Here is a 9,171-nt window from a genome sequence, read left to right on the forward strand (position 1 = left end):
GTGAAAATATCCATGTCCAAAGAAAATATAAATAACATATTATTACATTACATTCATTATTATATAACAGAGTCTTCTATAAATGACACCAATTTCATGGTACCTTAGTATTAATTATATATAATTAAATAAATAAATAGAAATGATTGTACATATTTTCAATAATTTATCAAATTATTAAGGACATGCACAAAATGTTAAATATAAACACAATACAGTGCGTAGTCTCATGTCACGGTCATCAAAATATTTATATCGATATCTATTGGGATATTTTCAATAATTGACTCACAGAGGCTAGATAGGTTAGGTTAGCCTCCGTGTGTTGACTTCTGAGGAAGCATAAAATGCGATTAACGTATTTTTATGCACAACTTTGAAGATAATAAATGACTAAACACGACTGAAGAAACTACTATAAATTATAAAAAATTGTGGTTTTGGTTCTTTGGAAAATTTCACCAAAACCCTATATAACACTATTTAGAGCTCCTGTTAATTACTTTATGATATATTTTTCAATATTTATAAATGTTTATAAAATCTCACACAACTAAATAGAAATATTTATTCATTATTTCCATGTAAAAAGATTCATTTTCAACTTGTTGAGATACTTTCAAAGTTCACTCCGGTAAAGAAGGAACAGATGGTTTAGGCCCAATTTTACAATTGAAGTTTAAACCTCAAACGTCGGTTTAAATTACAGATACCGTTTGTTTCACGTTTTATAGATGGCGTTTACTAACAAACTTCGGCTTAAACGTTACCGGCAGTCTGGGGGTAGCTTAAACTTAAATTTAACATGAAACGGAGGATCCGAACCTATCTTTTTAATATGTTCACATTTTTACGACAATATAAAGGGTTTTGGTGGAATGATTGAAGATTCGCACTTGATATTTGATGAACTCGTCGATGATGATAGAGAAATTAACAAGAAATTATGCGTTCTAGAGCGAATCTTTAAATTGTCCCACATTTTTCAATTTTTTGTGGTTCTATCGAAAACATGAGCGCTTTTGTCAAGGACTCTTCCACAAAGAATAAGACGATAAAATCAACATGTGAAGACACTTAATAATAAATAAATAAATAAGATTGAAGTATTAACTGTAAACATAAGTCCCTCTATAACCTGTTACAATTTTGTCAAAGCAACATAAATGCTGGAGAACCAAAAGACAGACAAGCACTTAGATAAGGCAGTAGGGAATAAAGTTGTGAACATATGACTTACGTTCACTTCCAAGTTTATACACCCGATGCGACATAATGCGAAGTTTAGAAAAATCTCCAAGTGATTTGAAAAAATATCTATCAGCAAAATGCTATTTTCAATTCTCCAGTGGTGAATATGACTATTATTATTCTTGTCAATGTCACCAAGATGATACCAGCTGGCTGTAATTTGTGACGTCACAAAATTGGATTGTATGGGGTTAACGAAAGTAGACCGTCCTATCCGTGGAAGAGTCTTTGGGGTTTGCTGTATATTTATTATTTATGGTCCAAATTTAATTACTCAATTGGTTCAATGGACTGGCAATAATATCGTTACAGTTTTAAAAAACTAGGTCTCGATGCCCTAAAATCGCAAGTTCTGTATATAACACTGATATGGCAAGAATCAATTATTCCTCGTCGTTAAGGCACAAAATCATCTGGTTTTCCACCACATCTATCAGAGGGATGGACCTTGTTTGGATCGAACACTTATGTAACTAAAGGTGATATCAGACGGTTCAGTTTTTATTCATTTCTGTCTTTCATTCAGCATCTTTCATTAAGAATGAAACGTCTAGGCATTAAATAAATCAAAAGTGATAAATGAATTTATTAGTGAACCAATCCAGCGATGTTGGATTTCGGCATTCGGCATCAATCACTCGCACTTCGGATGAACGAAAAATGAAACGTTCGTTCGTTTGACGACATATCGAGAAAATGAGCGAATAAATTTCATTTTTTTTTGTCATTTTGTCTCGATGCCCTAAAATCGCAAGTTCTATATATAACACTGATATGGCAAGAATCAATTATTCCTCGTCGTTAAGGCACAAAATCATCTGGTTTTCCACCACATCTATCAGAGGGATGGACCTTGTTTGGATCGAACACTTATGTAACTAAAGGTGATATCAGACGGTTCAGTTTTTATTCATTTCTGTCTTTCATTCAGCATCTTTCATTAAGAATGAAATGTCTAGGCATTAAATAAATCAAAAGTGATAAATGAATTTATTAGTGAACCAATCCAGCGATGTTGGATTTCGGCATTCGGCATCAATCACTCGCACTTCGGATGAACGAAAAATGAAACGTTCGTTCGTTTGACGACATATCGAGAAAATGAGCGAATAAATTTCATTTTTTTTGTCATTTTGTATGTGTCTTGTGAGCGTGGAATGAAAAAAAAGAAAGAACATTCACTCAAGTGATCATTCATCCAAATGAACCGAAAAGTGAACCGTATGATATCACCTTAATATAATGTTTCACTCCACCTGGAATTTTTTTTTCGGTACTACCAACCGTAAAATGTAAATTGTTGATACTTGGTGATATGTATTAGTAAAAAACTTTGTTTGTGATTCAGACTGTAGATTAATAATTTTGTAATAACATTTTTGATTAATAAAAATAATTTTGAAATTACTTGGTGTCATTTTCCTAATTTAAATCCTGTATATACTAAATTTTTTTAGACGTTTTTCGAAGTTGTACATGGGAAACGAATTATGGACAAAAAAGTGTGAAAAACATTAAAAGAACTTCAAACTTCTAATAAATTATATTATCATCATTTTAGTTCGATTGCCATCCTACAATTGGGAAGTCAGTAAAACTAATATGGACTTAAATATAAAATAAAGTAGCAAGAAACAATATTAGTTCGAACTAAAACGAAGTAAAAAATGTAGAAAAAGAAAAGTGGATATATAGAATCTGTATAAAAAACGTTATTGAAATATCTGTGACAAATAATTCGTTATAAAATGCTGAAGACTTCTCCACGTGTGTTGCATCAGATAAACATTGGCATTGAAACCTCAGATTCTACACTTTCATCTAGTATAATTTTTGGAATTACAGTGCCCCACAATTCTCTCGTTTTAATTTCTTTCTTTTTTATGTTTATTACCTATGTTTATAGAAAAAGAACAATCGCAATCTGTAAAAGATTTCACTTGAAATTTTCAATTTCTTTTTTCTTAGATCTTCTGATATATTAATGCATTTAAAAGTTCTTGATTTTAGGTCTCTTCGGTTTTAAAATTAGTTTTTTTTTATAGATCAATATAAATAGGCAAATTGTCAGTGTCAATATCATATTTTGATAAAGACTGAAAGAAAAGTCGAAACATCAAAATTTATCTTTCTTTTAAAAACTATCAAAAAAACTAATTTTAAAACAGAAGAGACCTAAAATCAAGAACATTTAAATGCATATATATATATATATATATATATATATATATATATATATATATATGTGTGTGTGTGTGTGTGTGTGTGTGTGTGTGTGTGTATAAAATATTTAAAAGATTGGGAATACCAACGCATGTAGCAAATTCATTTTAGTGTTTTTGGTTATGTATGAGCTTTCCCATTCTCTCAGTCTCAACATCGCACTCTTGGTCGAGGCTATTCTTTTTTCAACACCGTTTACGCCATTAATGTTGCATATTATTGAACTCAGATAATAATGTAAAGCTGTTTACCGTTTGAAGATCGTGAAGCAGATCCTGTTTACTACCATATTAGATTTTCCACTATCATTATTTTTCGTTCTGTTTATCCAAACTTTCTACTCTCTCACTCTATTCTGCTTAGAAGAACCGCAATTTTGTCGTCAGCTGCAGAAAAAACGTGCTGTCATCTGCATAGCTTTAGTTGCTTATTCGATCTTACACAACAATAATTTCACTCTCCCATACATCTAGAGAGTTCCTCTTTACAGCTTCGCCATAGATGTTAATTAGGTGAAAAAATACACCCTTGTCTCATACTTCTTTGTTTGTCGAAGTCTTGACTCATCATATCTTATATTTTGACGACAGTGTTACTTTCCAAGTAAATATTTTTGATTAAGTTCATTAAGTAATCTCTAACGATTATTTGGTTGGGTACCTCTCATAATCCATTCCTGTTGACATAGTCGAAAGCCTTGTTGCAGTCTATAAAGCACATTAACATGAAGATATTATATTGGCGACATTTGTCTAGTGTTGAAAATTTGATTTCGGTTTCTCTATCCATAAAAAAACCGACCTGTTATTTATAATCAAATCTAAGACAATAAAAAAATTCAACATCGGAATTGGGTTTTCAACTTTTTGTTGACAAAAACAAGCAAAAAAACATATACAAAAAACAGTTGTTTACGTAACAAGTGTGTGAAATAACCTTTTTTAGACGATTGTGAATATTGACAATCACTTGAATCGAAAAAAGGCCTTTACACACGAATTAAATACAATTTTCATTCTACTGGATTTTATCAAAATACAGAATGGCATGTCTAAATGCCACCTAAAACTTATTATTACTACATTAAGTAGAAAAATAAGAAACGGCATCAGCACGACTTGAACCTGGGATCTCCTGCATGTGAGCTTCAAACTCTAGCCACTTCACTATGGAGACTTTGATAATACGTTATTTTACGTACTATTGCTTGAAGTATGTTTCTTTACGAACTAGTGCGTTAAGTTTTAAGACCTTAAAAGAGGTCTTAAAATCGCAAATTTGGTTGTCTCGTCTAATGCCAACAATTTTGGGAATTAAAATGCTCAATAATTGCTAGTTATTTTTAATCTTTTTCAAATTCTCAGGTTGACAAAAGCATCCAAAAGAAACATACACAAAAAAATAGTTGTTTTAGTTGTTGCAACAAGTGAGTAAAGTAATACTTTTTTTTTCACGAGTAGGACGGTTTGACCAATGGCAATTCATCAAGTGAAAAAAGTTACTTTACTCACGAGTTTCATATAAAAATTTTTCTATGTCCGACAAAACTTTTATCTATTTTTATTTTGTAATAAATATTGTAAGTAAAGCGTGAAAAATGAACCGCTACGGTACTTTTATTCACGCTTTTTGGTCGATTCAGAAATTACATTATTTATAAATGCAAATGAATGAAAAAAAAACGTGATTATTATAACGGACGTAACAAAATATTATTTATCTTTGTGTAAAACTAGTGCTATTATACAAACATATATTTGACGTGATGTTTTTACCATATGCAAAATATAATTTTACTTGTTATAAATGAACGTGGTTAATAAAACTCAGACATATACCTATCAATCACATAATATTATAAAAAGAGTGTTTTTCATAGATAAAATTAATACCACAAGATTACATACTAAATAGTAAAAAAAAATGAAGAATTTTCAATCTAATCCCTTCTAACAACAATCAAATCTATTGTATTTCAGATTTGATCCTTGATTAAGATGGATTTCATTTTAATGACATGCATATATAAGTATATCACCTTTGTTAATATCCCCTCTTGAAAACTATTATCAATTCATAATTTTTCATTTACCTTTATACAATATAAGACTTAATGTTGAATAAATTTCATATTTTTGGAAAATTATTACTATTTCCAATCCAGTAATAATGTATAAAGGGTGTGTCAAGACTATCATTTTGATAGCTATGTTTATAGGATGTATATATAACTGTCAAATGTCAAATTGTTATTTTTTGACAATTACAGCTTTACAAACCATCATGAAAATGACAGTTGGCATTAAAAAAATCAACGAAGATGTCATACCTTCAAATTACAACACTCTGTATAGATTGTTATTGATATATACTCATTCTAAAATAATCAGATATCACATTTTGTCAATGGTATCGAGATTTTTTTAAAATGCCAATTTTAGAAGTTTAAATCTAATAGCATAAAATCTATAAATACATTTAAAAAAAGTGAGAATACTAAAGATAATTGATTCATATGATTAACCCATGGATTGTGCATGATAAATTATATACTATACAAAAAAATGATGCAATCAGTTGTCAAAAGACCATGATTTTGTCTAATTTGTCATTTAATAGATATTTGATTCAATAAATGTATAATGGAAAGTTTTATCCACAAGCAATTTGAATATTAAATTATATGAATTATGTACGAGGATGATCCCTGAAGTACCTGGCCTGACCTAGAGATTTCAAAAAGTGTGGTACATCGTATATTAGCTGAAAATTTTGACATTAGAAAGATGTGCGCAATATGGGTGCCACGTTTGTTCACAATAGAACAAAAACAGCGTCGTGAAAATGTTTCGAGTGTTTGGAAATGTTTCACAGAAATAAAGTCTAGTTTTTGTCCCGTTTAATAACCATGGGTAAAACGGGGGTTCGTCTATTTTCACCGTTCCATCTGCAAGCAATGGTCATGGTGTCGGTTTTTTGGAATGCGCGTGGGATATTTTGTATCGATAATTCGATAAACGTTTGAGCGAAGAAATCAAGCAAAAGGAGCGCCGCATTTGGGTAAGAAAAAATTTTATCAAGACAATGCACCAACTCACACATCCGTTATTGCAATGGCCAAAATAAATGAATTAAATTGAATTGCTATCTCAGGCATCTTATTCGCCAGATTTAGACCTCTCGAATTATTTACTGTTCTCAGAGTTGGAGAAATGGCTCGATAGTCAAAGATTTTCCAACAATGAAGAGTGAGGCAGTTAATGGTTTTTTGAGAAGCTTGACGCTTCTTATTATAAAAAGGGTGAATTTTATTATATAAAAGCGTTGAAAAATAAATTTGTTTTTGTCCAAAATTTCCGTGTTTAATTTGTTAGGCCAGGTATTTCTGGGACTATCCTCGTATTGTATAAACTTGCTGAATCTACTATATCAATTTGACTGTCACTTCAATTGCTTTTAAACTATCATCTTGACGATAAAATAACAATGTTTATGCTAGAGAACGGTCAAAACTGTTAATTATTTCATGAAAATAGTATCAAATTGAGTTAATAAGAATCCAAGAATAAAGAGATTAAATTTTGCGGCATACAAAGAAAATTTTCACGGGTTTTAAGTATACCGCTTCAGGTGACGCGTGCAAGCTTTCCAGCGGGTGAATTTCTGCTCAAAATTAAGAAGTCTTGACACTCATTTGGCTGGAATATGGCGATAACCGTTCATGAATTATTTGCTCAATACTACCTAAGCTTATGCCTAATTCTTCAGCTATATTGCGTACAGTACTGCATCGATCTCCCAAAATCATCGTAACACTTGTTCTGGGGCGCAAATTTGCAACCACTGCTCGGCCGTTTCGGAAAGCGGAACTCCAATCATTTACTTGAGTCTTGAAGAGGTATTTATTCTCGAATTTGATCAAAAAATGAATAATAATATTATTCAGAAATTCAGATTTATATTTAAACCATCCCAGTGTTGAATTACTGCCCTTTTACCAGGTTAAATAGATATTTTAAGGTGAAAGATAAAACACACAGCATGCAGCTTGACTCGTAACGTTGATATATGTTCAAGTGGTGCCATCTAGTATACCACCTAAGTACGAGCCATGGACAGATTACGAAATAGACATTATTCTTAACATCCCCTTCAATTTAAACACTTTTACCACAAAATTTTAAATTGTAAAGCTAACAATAAAAAAAATGTTGAATAACGCAAAGCAAAAATTCTTTCCTAAACTTAAAATCAATAAAAATGGACATTTTTCCATTATCAAATACAGGATACAAAATAAGGTAAGCATCGAGAGGTAAGTACATCATATTAACAATACGCCAGTAAGGCAATGCTAGGTGAGTATTACGATTCATCAGGTAAGTATAAGTTTAGTTTTACATTACTTCTTTCAGATCTAGCTTGTTCCTAAAATATACAAATTTTTCTTTGGCTAAGGGTTTGGTCATTATATCAGCCGTATTTTCATTTGTTTGAATGTACTCAGTTTGAATTATACGCTTGGCTACAACATCTTCGATAAAATGACATTTGATGTCGATGTGTTTAAATTTCTTGCTGTTATCAAAACTTTGAGTAGATTGTAAAGCTCCCTGATTATCGATCAATAGATCAGTAGCAATATGCTGTAAAGAAAAATTTAAACAGATACTTTTCAAATAGATTAATTCTGAGTGCTGATAGTGCACTTGCTATGTATTCTGCTTCATAACTAGATTGAGCAACAACATTTTGCTGCTACTGCTACTGTGAACTGCTACTGTAATATCATCAACCCAAATAAGTAAATACACCCCCTATCAATCCTCATATACAAATAAAAATCATTACCAGAGCGTTTCAAACCGTTTTTATTTGCAAATTCTTGAAAACGTTCATTCCACATTTTGGGAGCTTCTCGTAATCCATAAAATGCCTTTTTTAACAGTAAACAGTTGTGTTCTTTATTTTTTACCGTTACTCCCTCTGGTATTTCAATGTAAACTTTAATATTTAAATTTCCATACAAAAAAGCGGTGGGTATATCTAGTAGGGTGATTTTCCAATTGTTTTGTAATGCATATGTTATAAACATTCGTATTGTCTGGTATCTGGCTACTGGTGCAAAGACGTTGTAATGCCACCATTCTTCATATCCCTTTGCAACAAGTCGAGCCTTTTTTATGTTGTTTTGCTTTATTTTAAAAATCCATCGTGTGTCTATGGCTTTTTTATTATCCGGTAATTTTGCGGGTATCCAAATACCACGTGTTTCATGAGCTTGTAGCTCCTTTTTTATTGCACATTGCCAGTCAGTTTCACTCTTGATTGCACTTTCATAACTATTTGGTTCATCTCCTTCTGTTATGAAACAGTATGCAGAGTAAACTTTTTTGGTACATTTATTTGTCGCTTGTTTTCAGATCTCTGACATGCATTTCTCTCCAAAATATGTTCCTCTTCGGAGTCATTATTATTTTCATTTATTTCATTTCCATTTCCTCCATTTTCGTTTCTTTCAGTTTCTCTATTTTCATTTCTTTTATTATTTTCTTCATGTTTTTCTATTTCTCTATCTTTGTTTCCTATATTTTTAATATGAACTTCAGTTTCTTCATTATAGAGTATGTCAGTCTCATCAAACCTAATATCTCTAGTTATAATGATCTCATTTGTCTCAGGGTTTCCAGTTTGCCT

This window comes from Diorhabda carinulata, chromosome X (assembly GCF_026250575.1).
Source record: "Diorhabda carinulata isolate Delta chromosome X, icDioCari1.1, whole genome shotgun sequence".
Taxonomy (NCBI): domain Eukaryota; kingdom Metazoa; phylum Arthropoda; class Insecta; order Coleoptera; family Chrysomelidae; genus Diorhabda; species Diorhabda carinulata.